Source organism: Lagopus leucura, unplaced genomic scaffold (assembly GCF_019238085.1).
Source record: "Lagopus leucura isolate 7727_CA_CO unplaced genomic scaffold, USGS_WTPT01 Super-Scaffold_100008, whole genome shotgun sequence".
NCBI classification, from domain to species: Eukaryota; Metazoa; Chordata; class Aves; order Galliformes; family Phasianidae; genus Lagopus; species Lagopus leucura.
Window position 1 is genome coordinate 6585433 of NW_024962265.1, and position 12141 is coordinate 6597573.

At 42.4% G+C, this 12141-nt stretch overlaps 1 protein-coding gene across 3 annotated transcripts in view; it reads right to left on the reverse strand.

Annotated features, from left to right (window-relative positions):
- FAM107B (family with sequence similarity 107 member B) overlaps window positions 1–12141 on the reverse strand; it is a 61286-nt gene that overhangs the window by 13459 nt on the left and 35686 nt on the right. Inside the window, exon 1 of one of the 3 annotated variants that reach the window (XM_042872808.1) lies at window positions 10166–10233. The exons of the other annotated variants lie outside the window; for them this stretch is intronic. The gene's annotated coding sequence lies outside the window, so the exon portion shown is untranslated. Of the gene's footprint in view, window positions 1–10165; window positions 10234–12141 lie in introns of those variants that run through there. 3 annotated transcript variants of the gene reach the window in all.

Genomic DNA, 12141 nt, shown 5'->3' on the forward strand with positions numbered 1-12141 from the left:
CCAAAAATTACATTAGAGCTAAATTCATATCATTTCCTCTTTGTCTTACTAAATGACTGAATTAATATCTTCCCCAGAAGCATCAGCCCAAACACTGGATTCCTCCTGAAATCGGATTTTATTCTGGAAAAAGCCAGAACATCTGTTCTGAGCTGTACTGCAAACCATCAAACGCTGTTTTTTAAGACTTACATTTTTAGATCTTTATACTACTTCATAGACTCGCGGTTTGTTACAAGTAACCCAAAGGCATTCTTTAGGAAGAAACATGGTTTTACTCTCCTCCTTCCCATTTTGAGAAGAATTGGAATAAGTGTTCATGCCAGCTCAAACAGTGCTGCCTTGCACAGTCCAGCTTGGACAGAAAGCTAAAGAGCTGCTTCCAATCACCTCAACACTGTACATCAAAGCCCTTCACCATTATCATTTTCGTCTAAATGCACTCAGTGCAGCAAGAGGCACTTGACTGCAAAGATATACGTGATTAATCCACGATTACAGATATCATTAATAACTTCCCACAGTTCACCCTTTCATTCAAAGTTAGAGTTGCTGAAAACAGAATGCAAAATACTCTTCCCAGGCAGGATGCTGATGCCAGCCCATGTCCAAGCAGCTTGGCTTCTATCCATGCAGGCTTCTGCAGCTCAGAGGGACAGTAAGATCTGGATCACAGCAGACTAAATGAAGTAGCAAGCCTGAAATTTTGCTGTCAGTACAATGCCAGAATAATTTAACTAACAACACCCTTCTCACAGGCAGATTTTATAAGCTCTCTGAATATATGTAGCCTTTCTCCTTTGCAACAACGTTGAGATTACCTCACTGGAGTACATCAGTAAGAAAGACCTCCTAAACTACTATTAAATGCAAATAGAAATGGTTAATTTATTAAAAGTATTTTTAACCCTCCTCCTTTCATTCACCACAGTCTGATGGCACATCTCATAGCAACACTCTTAAAAGATGTGTGAGCCTGACAGATGACACTGCAATTGGGCCCACATAAACACAGTCACATTCACTCAGAACACCTTCCTGACTACACTGGCAGTGAACAGGGTCCGTTGGTCCCCAGCCTCAAACCTATGGAGTGAGGTATTGGTACCAGCTGCTAATGGCTTCATTAGCCACACAGCTGCCAAAAGACTGAAGGACCATGGAGACTCCTCACAGTAACTGTGGTGCTGCTCCTGCTCACTTGACCAGAGCAGCACAAAGCAATTTCAGCGATGCCATGAGTTTGGAGAAAAGCAGGGCTCACCAGCTACTGAAACTATTTCTACTGTCATATTAAAATGAACTAAAGCACTCCAAACCTTAGGGATATCCAGTTAACATTCATTTTCTTCCCTTAGTACTGCTGACAACGTAATGTCAACACAGCACAGATAAAACACCCACTAGATGAGAAACTAGAAGAAAAAGGGTCACTTCAAAGATGTTTGTATTGGCACTGACACCTAAAGGGGAAGGGAATGCAAGATCTGGGGCAGTGTTCCCTACTACCACAGTTCTCTCCAATGCAAAGCGTTGCTTATGGCTCTCATACAATTTAAACACTGCCAGGCAATCTCTGTTCCTGCGCTTTGAAGTTCAGTAAAGCCTTGGGTGCTAAGAGAAGAGCCTACATCCCCAGTGAGGCTAATGGCTAAAGGGTGATGCTGGCAAGAGCACAATGACTGGTCCCTCTTAGTTTCCAGTCTATCTAGAAAAAAAGAAAGAGAGACAAGAGTCTTTAAGAGTGTTTTCACCTTATACCGAAATCATGAAAACAAACGAGCATGAATTTACTGTAATCCAAAATAATTTTCCCTACAGCTGCAACCTCTGTCGGCATATCTGAAACGAGCTAGATGTACCAACAGCCCTACAAAGTTCAATTTCTTCTCTTGCTTGGTTAAAATGCTGAAAACATACCAATGAAGATGTGCAATAAGAGGTAGAAAAGGAGAGAGAGTGCCTTGAAAATCTGCAAACAAAGGTAACTGTAAGAGCACAGGGAAGGAAGGAAACCAAGACTTGTGTTCACCACGGCAGATGGAGACCAGGTCTTCTTTTTGCCAGGCAGGCAAAACTCAGGTGTGGATTTTCCCTGTAAAACTGGTTGGCATCTATGTTTTATTAGAGCAGAGAAGGGACAGAAAGACACAGGATAAAAACTAGCGAGCTGTGAATAGCACACATCTTCCCAAAATGTTAGTCCCTGGCCAACCCACTGGCACGCTAAGCTTCCAATCTGAAATTCACAGAAAATAAAGCAAACTATGCACCTTGTTCCCAGAAAGCACTGCGTGTATTCATTTCACAGATCATTGGCATGCCGTGCACACCTCCTCCCTTCCATCTAATCTAATGTCATTCACTTGGCAGGAATAAATCACAACTACTAAAGACGTGCAACTGAAAATGTGTATGTGGCTTTCACCTCTGTGCTACACGGTAATTCTTACGCACCACAGTAAACGTGACGTTCAGGAGAAGTAGGTCAGTGTACATTTCATACAAAAACAGAGCGTTGATTCAAAACCAGAAGTTCCAAGAGTCAGAGGACAGTTTCTTCAGGACTTGACTATTGCAAATGTGAAGAACTATCAAACAGTGTCACCCAGTGGTAAAGGGCTTCCTACAGACAGGAACAGAAGCTTTTGGCACAGAGAGCAGTCAAAGCAGGGGAAGGGAAAAGACTGACCAAAATCAGTGTTTCTGTACAAAACTGCTAAGCTTCTGAGTAAACAAACAAAAAATCCCACGGCCTTTTAGCAGAAGGTCCTACTTTTAAGACGGTCTGTTTGTGAAGCCATCAGCATTACAAGTCGGTCATTTCTCAGTCATAGGAGGCTTTAAGATTAAGGAAGGGTATTTCCACTGGGGGAAAAACATCCAGAGCAGCCAGCAGCATCTTATTAATATGGAGAGTGGAAACATTTCAAACATCTGACATCAGCTGCCAAAAAGAGACTGGTGAGTCTTGAACTCTGTTAAAGTCTAGTTCACACAGTTCAGCAAGATTCTTCCACACAAGAGAGGAACACATGATGATGGTTGTTTCTGTATTTTTTGTATATTTTGTTCACCAAGAACTGGTGAGAGAGGTGAGAGAGCAACGTGTGTTTCCATGCAAGATCCAGGAACACAAGAAGTGAAGCACTGGAACAGGCTGTCCAGAAAGGTGGTGGGTGCCCTGGAGACATTCAAGGTGCGGCTGGATGGGGCTCTGAGCACCTCATCTAGCTGTGGGTGTCCCTGTTCACTGCAGGGAAGTTCATCTAGATGACTTTTAAAGGTCTCCTCCATCTCAAACAATTTGATTCCATGATTCTTAGTTAAATCATGCTCTCTAAATGGAAATCTTCTTCTGGATGCTACAACAACGATGATGACCAAGAGAGATTTGTGCACTTGATTCATTTGAGCGTAAGTCTATGCCAGTTAAAGGACAAAAAAGGTAAACCAACCTTTGATAAGTATATATAACAAAATTTTGGAGTAAGAGAGCAGCTAGGTTACTTGGCACTCCTATAAATACAACTGGCAAGGGAGCACAGCTTTGCTATGTGTAACAAATAGAACATTAAAAAGGAAATCAGCACGTTTGCTGATGACAACAAGCTGTGGGGTGTGGTTGACACACCAGAAGGACAGGATGCCATTCACAGGGACGCAGACAGGCTTTAGCAGTGGGCCTTGCTGAACCTCATGACGTTCAACAAATCCAAGTGCAAGGTCTTGCACCTGGTTGTGGCAGCCCCCAGTACCAATACAAACTCAGAGATGAAAGGATTGAGAGCAACCCTAACGAAAAAGACCTAGGGATATTGGTGGATGGGAAGCTGGATTGAGCCAGGAGTGTGCCCTCGCAGCCCAGAAAGCCAACTGTATCCTGGGCTGCATCAAAAGCGTGGCCAGCAGGGCAAGGGAGGTGATCCTGCCCCTCTGCTCTGTGCTGGTGAGGCCTCACCTGGAGTACTGCGTCCAGATCAGCAGTCCTCAGTACAGGAGAGATGTGGACCTGCTGGAACACGTCTGGAAGAGAGCCACAGAAATGATCCAAGGGATGGAACACCTCTCCTATGAGGACAGGCTGAGAGAGCTGGGGCTGTTCAGCCTGGAGAAGAGAAGGCTGTGAGGTGACCTGAGAGTGGCCTGATCTAAAGGGGAACTACAGGAAAGAAGGGGACAGACTCTGTAGCAGGGTCTGTGGCGACAGAACAAGGGGAAATGGCTTGAAGCTCAGGGAGGTTAGGTTAGGTGTAAGGAAAAAATATTTTACAGTGAGGGTGGCAAGGCACTGACACAGGTTGTCCAGAGATGTGGTTGATGCCCTGGAGACTGTCAAGGCCAGGCTGGATCAGGCCCTGATCTAGCTGTGGTGTCCCTGTTCACTGCAGGGCAGTTGAACTAGGTGCCCTTCAGATGCTCCTTCCAACTGTAAGGATTCTATGATTCTACGAAATGCAAAAGCAGTAACATTAAGAACTGGAGAATACACTGTATATTGGTGTGGTCAAAAGAGCTCAGTCTACTTGACTTAAAAAAATGTGCTGTTTAAGACCAGCTTGTTTATTCTACAAGCAGCAAGGCTGAAGATGGTTGGAGACAGGGACTAGAAAACACATTTCTAAAAATAAGGCACACACTTTTAAAGTGAGGAAAATGCAGTAGTAAATTGACTGAAAGACTTGTAATGTGAAGTCAAAGGCAGTTCAATCACATGGAGAGATCAAATTACAGGATAATTATCCCTTCTAATTTTACAAATTTCTAAGTCTATGAATGCAATTAATAAGCATTTGAAATTAAACCTGTAAATTAGAATCTTTGCATTAATCAGATTTACATTAAGCAGGAACAGCAACAAAAATGAGACCAAGTGAGCTGAGTAGTTTACATGCTGCTTAAGTTACACCAATGCTGTAAATCTTCAACTCGTGCCTTTTGGAGTGCAAGGCTTTAGTGAACCTCCAGATCTTGCTTCGTGCCTCATGCTGATCTTTGGGAAACACCAGCACTGTTTGGAGTTATGGCACAGCACGATCTGCTGAGCTGTCATGTCTCCCCATGTTAATAATGGGTGTAAATTGTTTCTGAATGACAACTTGAAAGAAATTCTACACAAAAGATGACTATTTTCAACACATTTAAAAACTCTGGCATAATGAAAATCACACAGTGATTTTTCAGTGCAACTTGCCCATTTCCTAAGTAAATTCATAGGTAGTTACATAAAAACAAAATACTTCCTCAGACCAGGCAGATGTGAATCGATTACCTGCCAACTCAACCTCTCAAGTTCTCTTCATTTTCCAGGAAGAAAATCCTTTCCTGGCTTTAAAAAAAAAAAAAAAAAAGAAAAGAAAAATCTTTGCTAGTAAAATTGTTTTTTCCAAGTTCTCTCTTCGCTGGCAAGGAGCTTCAAAGAGGCATCCAGCTTATAGGAACTGGAGTTGGACTTGATGATCCTTATGGGTCCCTTCCAACACACGACATTCTTTGATTCTATGAATTTTGATTTCTTAACACAAAGAATATCTTTTCTTAGAAACAGAGAAAAGGAAACTAAAAGGAATAGTTTTCATACACATATCACTACTCCAAGCTAATACATTTCCAGCTTACTCACAGGAAAGAAAAAAAGCCTTCACCTCTGCAAGCTGGTTTTGGCTCTGGCAACTACATCCACATTCCAGTCTGCACTGTGTCCACAAACCGACACCCTTCCTTGCCCAGACCTGTTTTATCTGCTCTCACACTCTGAGATGTATTTTAGGTATGTGGCTCCTCACTGGCACTCAGTCCAAAAGGGCACCACTACAAAGGCAAGGAAGAAAGACCTGAAAGAAAAGGCCAGAATAAAACTGATGACCTGATCCTCCAAAAGGGAGGCAGAGCAAGAAATTAAAGAATAGGCTGTTCCACACCCTCCTCGTGACCTTAACCAAAAGTACCATAATTTCCTAATGGATTTACAAGCATGTCAGTCAGAACAAGCCTTCAGAAAATGTATGACATAGGAGCCATGGCACACATCAGATGGCTTTAAGACAGCTTTGAGATACATGTGAAGTTACAAAACTGCAAAGGTGATTAACAGGGGACCTGAAAGAACACAATGTGCCACAATGCATCTACAGAAACATCACCTCTTCACTGTTTAATGGAAGGAGTCAGAGCCCCAAAGACACGAAATTATAGAAAGCAAAACTATTGACATTGGGTCACATCTGTCAAAGCTGTTGACTTTTACATGCTCTTTGAGCAGCTACAGTCAGCAGCTCTTACTGCAACACCATAAATCAGGAAGCTCTGAAACCAGGGCAGAGCTGCATATCACTTGGTACACAGCAAGTGAAAGGACAGCACATCCTGCCTTGCTCGCAGAGGAAGGGCATTGTTTTCTGAAGAAACAAGAAGCCTCCATCCGAACACCACATTCATGTGCTCCTCACAGAGATGAGCTGCCCATGTCCTTTTAGCCTTGCTTGAATGAAGAACCTACAGTGTCAACATTTAAACCAAAAGCAGTCACACCAGCTTAGCAAGCACGTAGGTGAGATTTTAGCTTATACTCTGGCAGAACAAATTAAGCAATGTGGTGACACTGAGCTGTTTCTAGGGGGTTTTCTAGAACATCACCTTCTTTGGTTTTCTTCGAAAGGTTTGATGAAATTCAGGGAGGGAGAAACAAACCACCACTCCATAACCCATGGATTCCATAAAGGAACTTCTCAACAAATTCCCAGCAGCTAACAAAGAGAAATAAGAAACCAGAGGGATGACCCCAGTCCCTCACAAAGGGATTGTTTGTTGAGCTTGAGTTGGTGACGGGAAAGGAATTTCCTACAATTGTTACCTTTCTGCTTGACAGACCACCTGGAGGGAAGTCCCAGCCTGTCCTCCATTAGCAGCACTGATGAAGGGGCTCAGCCGTGCCACCAGCATCAGTCAGAGCCCCTCAGCTCTGCTCCTTGCTTCCTTCCTTCGGGGTTTCAGCAGATGGATCACTTGCTCTATGTGCTGCAGAAGAAATGGGCTTGGATTTGAACATAAACTGGGAGAACTCAAACTGTCAGCTCAGCTTGCAAAAACGCAAAAGAACAAAACAAGTCAGCAGTCCTATGAGGTACTGCAGGGATCTCCAGCAAACTACTAAAACAAACCGCCCGCATCCCAGAGTCACATGCTAATTCACAGAGCTCCTGTCTCCTCATGTTTGCAAGAGAAAATAAAGATAAACCTCAAAGAAAAAGAAGCCAAAGAACAAAGGGCTGCACAAGACTCGGAGCCAAGAATGGACTGAAAGTCTTTGGCTTAGATGTCTGCTGCCTAAACACATTGTGGCTGCGGGGAACAAAACCAGTGTTAGGTCACAACTTGGCTCTTGCTGGTGAAGATCCGAGGAAGCAGCGCACACAGCTTCTGGAGAACAGAATACCATTTGTCATTCACAGACAGTCAGGCCGTGGTGAATATCTACTGATGAACTCTCCTCACTGTCAGTAGCCAGCTGTACCTGTTGGTGCCTGAAGGCAGCCCTGGTTTTGCCCTCTGCTGAACCGAGGACATGGGCTCTCACTGCACACTGGGCCCAGAACCAAAGACGGAAGCTTGCAGGCAAGCTTAATGTGCAACAAACCATGCTAGGAATCCTTAAGATGTCACCATACTGCATCCCCAGCAAGATATCATCTTACTGTCTCAGATATTTGTAGAATGAACAAAGAAACGTCAAGAGTTTTTTTCTGTGGTCCTCTTCCTGCTCTCCTTCAATAGTTAACTGAGCTATTTAAAAAAAAAAAAAAAAAAAAAAAAAGCCAAATACAGAAAAACTGCAATTAAAATTCCAACAAGTATACATGATCGTGGTTTTTAAACACATGCCTCTGTTTTGGAATCATAAGAGACTAAACAAATGGTCACTGGTGAATACTCAGAGCAATTCAGTGAGCTCAGTGTGCTCGGTCATGGCAGCAAGCACTGCCACTGTTAGCATGCTCCATGGCTATGCAACCTCCAAAAATGTAATGTCTTGTTAGAAGGAGGGAAAAAAATCCTTGTGATCGAGGGTTCAAGGGGAACTGATGTTTGGGTAGTTCTCTCATGCATTCTTGACTTCTAGAGCTGTGCTTCACCTGCAGGAACGGTGGCTTGCAAATACACCCATGTTTCTATCAATAAAGGGAGGTGGAAATCCCTGCAAATTCTTGATCTGTACTACACTCCCACACATTCTAAGCTGTGTTGCTCAAGCTCCTTCATCTAACAGAGCCAGTCCATTCTCTTGCAACATAATCACTTCCTCAACCTCCTTGATTAACAAATATTGCTAAAGCAGAAATTCAACATTTCCTTTTTACTATGTTTCACTGGGGAAGTATGTTTCAAAACTGCAAAAGAATCACTAAGGAAGGAGAATTCATCAGAAAATAAAGTGGAACCTGTTCATTATAACAGGCTTGGTCATGATAGAAGTTCACTCATTCAGAAGGAGAGCTGCCCCATAATTACAGTGAGGAACTGAGTTATGACAGAAGAGAGACTCTATTCTCAGCCCTACCAAATACTGGATTTGTGATGCTGAGCAGGACACTTGGGCTTAAATTAATCTGGAACAGGCTGTGGTTGTCAGCACAAGACAATATGTTGGATACCAAATGCAGAGAGCACAAAACATGCTTTTTTTGGTGAGCAGATCAGTAAGAGACATCATAAATTATGACAGTGCTATGCTTTGTTCTATTATAGGCGCACTTTGTGAAAAAAATTTGGAGACATTTCATGTAAAGCAGACTTTTATGATGGAAAAAATGCTTGTTTCAGAGTCAAAAGATATAATTCAAATAGGTAACTGGCTGCCTGAAGCTTAGAAAATGAAACTGATGATGTTTAAAATAAGTTATGGGTTAGCACATACACAGAAGAAAGCTTAGAAAGAGATTAAAATTAATAACACACCGGCTGGGAATTTTCTCCTGGTGTTACAAAAGAAGTGCATGGGATTTTTAATTCTTATGCCTTAAGGACCATCACTGCCATTTTCACTCTGTATCTATTTCTATGAATTTCTTCCTGCCCAAGTTATTACCAGCCACAAGGTTATTATTATTATTATTATTATTATTGCTATTTGTCTATTGATTTCTCATTCAAACAACAAACCCAGACACATAAAATGCATGTTTTCCTAATTTGCACTGGGAAATATGTCCTCAGAAGCATCTCCAGGATGAAGGGCCAGAATAAGAGCTGGGAGCCTTAGGGCTTTCCTACCCGTTGGTGAATACAGCACTTTCTTCTCAAGTGTGTCAGTAATAAGATGGAGACTCATTTATCAAAATCTGTCCTCTTTAAAGCAGCATGCACTCCTCAGTAATCTCAGTGCTCAGCAGGGCACAAATTCTGCCTCTTCAGACACTTCATCAATGCAAGTTTAACATCTACGTTACCATCTGAATTACAGTAACCGTTTGTGGCAGTCAAGTTTTATTTCATCACAACAACATTAATCTTTTCAACACCAATGTCAAAATCAGCCTTTTTTAAAAATTATTCTGTATCTTCTACATATACAATATTATAAACACAGACTTCCTTCCCAGTCTGCTTAGCCAACAGCCTGTTTGCAGAGGGAATGGTGTCCCACCTGCTTTCATTCTGATCCAAAATGAAACAATCCCCAAAGCTGCGCAGAAACACAACAAAGGATCCATTAGCGGTACTTCAGCGCATTCGGCTATGAAAGCAAACAGGCCATCAAAACTCATCCAGCAGCCCTCCCCTGCACAGCCCATACAATCATAGGATCATTAAGGTTGGAAAAGACCACTGAGATCATCTAGGCCAACCGCTGACCCATCCCTGCCATGCGCACCAGCCACATCCCTCAGTGCCACATCTGCCCTTCCCTTGAACACCTCCAGAGACAGTGACCCCCCACCTCCCTGGGCAGCCTGTGCCAATGCCTCACCACCCTTCCTAAGAAGAAATTTTTCCTAATATCCAACCTGAGTGCTGTGTTTTGAATTCTGGTCCCACCTGTACGTTTCCAGGGCTGCCAGGGGCAAAAGCACGGGTACAGATGTTAACAAATTACAACCAGTAAATGTCTGGGCATGGTGGTTTGAACAGTGTGTAGCTCAACCACATTTGCCTAACGGATCTTTACCAGCAGATGACGGCTTGCTCCAGCCAGTCCCAGATCTTAGACACCTTACTGCAGCATTTGGCTCATGATGTACCCATGTTTTCAAACAGGACCTGCAAGGAAGCAAGATCTTCTAAACAAACAGGCACTGTCAGCTGCCATCATGCAACTTCTTCCAATGCAATATGCTAATGAAAATCAGAAGACTCATCTATTTGTGTAGGTAGCAAGCAAAGTTATTCCAGTTTGGAAACAGATGTGCCACATAAATATAGTCAGTTCCTATAGGAAATCGTGTACGGCCACAGCATTGCAACCAAAGCAATCTGTAGGAAAAGGTTGGAATTTCCTAACAGCTACATCAGACTAGACATCCACATCGGTGGAAAAATACAATCTCCCTTTTTAATAACATAATCAGGAAAAAAAAGATCCCAGCTTCCTCACTGTTCATGATGTACTCAGGCGATGAGGAAGGGGTCACAGAAAGCTGACTGAAATGACAACATTTCAATCATTATTATTTGAGTTTCATTAGAGCTCATGTTATAAATGTACTTTACAAAATGAAAAGAACTTTGCTGTCCACAGACACAGCTGATAAAGTTACTAACTAGCTATTGGAAGGGCTGCAGCATTTTCCCCAGTTTATATCCCAAACCTTCCAGAAAGTCAACGGACTTTGGAGCCTAAATTGGAGAGCTTTTGGAAGTTTTACTTTCAACAGCTTTCAGTCCTTTTCAATCCTGCATTCCTGCAAAGAAATATGACCCTTGGACAAGCATCTCTCACTCAAAGCTAATATCCCAATATCCCACCCGTGTTTTAGTTAATGGTTCAGTTGAATTTCTTCAGAAAAAAAAAAAAAAAGAAAAAAAAAAGTTAAGTGAGAACCTCCATCACCAAGGCTCACCTTGTCAGCTCTACAAGGCTGGTGCTACAAAGCAAGCAGTGCAAGATGGTGTCTTCTGTATCGTTAAGCAGCAGAGCTGTCACCTCCCTCGCAGCGCAGTGTTATGGCACTGTTCTGTATGCAGCTCAGCTCACAACTGCACCGTTTCAAGCTCAATACCCTCTTTCAAGAGTCATTTCCTTCTCACAAACACACCTAATTAAACACACACCTTAGGACCTGGTGAAAAAACAATAAATCTTTGCGGCTCTACAGTGGTCCACATTTTGAGACAGGAAGTGTATGTCTGCAAATTGATTTCGATTCACATCCTACTGTGCTCTGTGTTTTCCTATGGCTTCTGTTCAGCATAAACATTTACTACCGTTGAAAAAGCAGCACTTCCAGGAAAGCAATGCTTACAGTCTCATTCACACAGTGATAAAAATGACAATGTGAATGTTAAAAGTTGGAAGCAAGTGGATGAACTTTGAGAGTCAGCAGCAGGGGTTTACTTGAGTGCACGCCAGCAGTTGTGCCTGTCCAGCAGCGTAAGTGCTGGTCTCACTGCTGGGGAGATCAGCACATTTGCTGGTTGTTTCCAGCACTAGACGAGAAGTTTGTAGAGGCTACAACACAGGAGATTTTTCAGGGAGGTTTATGAAGAATTTCAGAGTTCTTTAAGCTCAGGTTATTTCCATTGATGGAGAATGGTGACATTCGTTTTAGAGAAAAAAAATCCCTTCCCCCAAAATCCCAAAGGACAGCTGCATTACATCAATAAATTGTTTGAGAGACAGGAGGAGATAGCATGGTACATGAGTAAGGCAGATACATGAAAGACCAAGAAGAACTTCATTGGAATTCTCACATCTCGTTCTCCCCTTCTTTACATCAGAGAAATAAATACTTCCAATAGTTCAGCATAGTCCAGCTGTAGACATTTTCTATTAACCTTACTCAAGACCTCAGTTAAAAACTGAAGACAACAACCACTTGTCATAGCCTTCTTCAACATCTTTTATATATCCCACTTGAACCTCTGTTTATACCATTACTGTATTATCTAAATATAAACAAGGACTTGATTAAAACTATGCATATT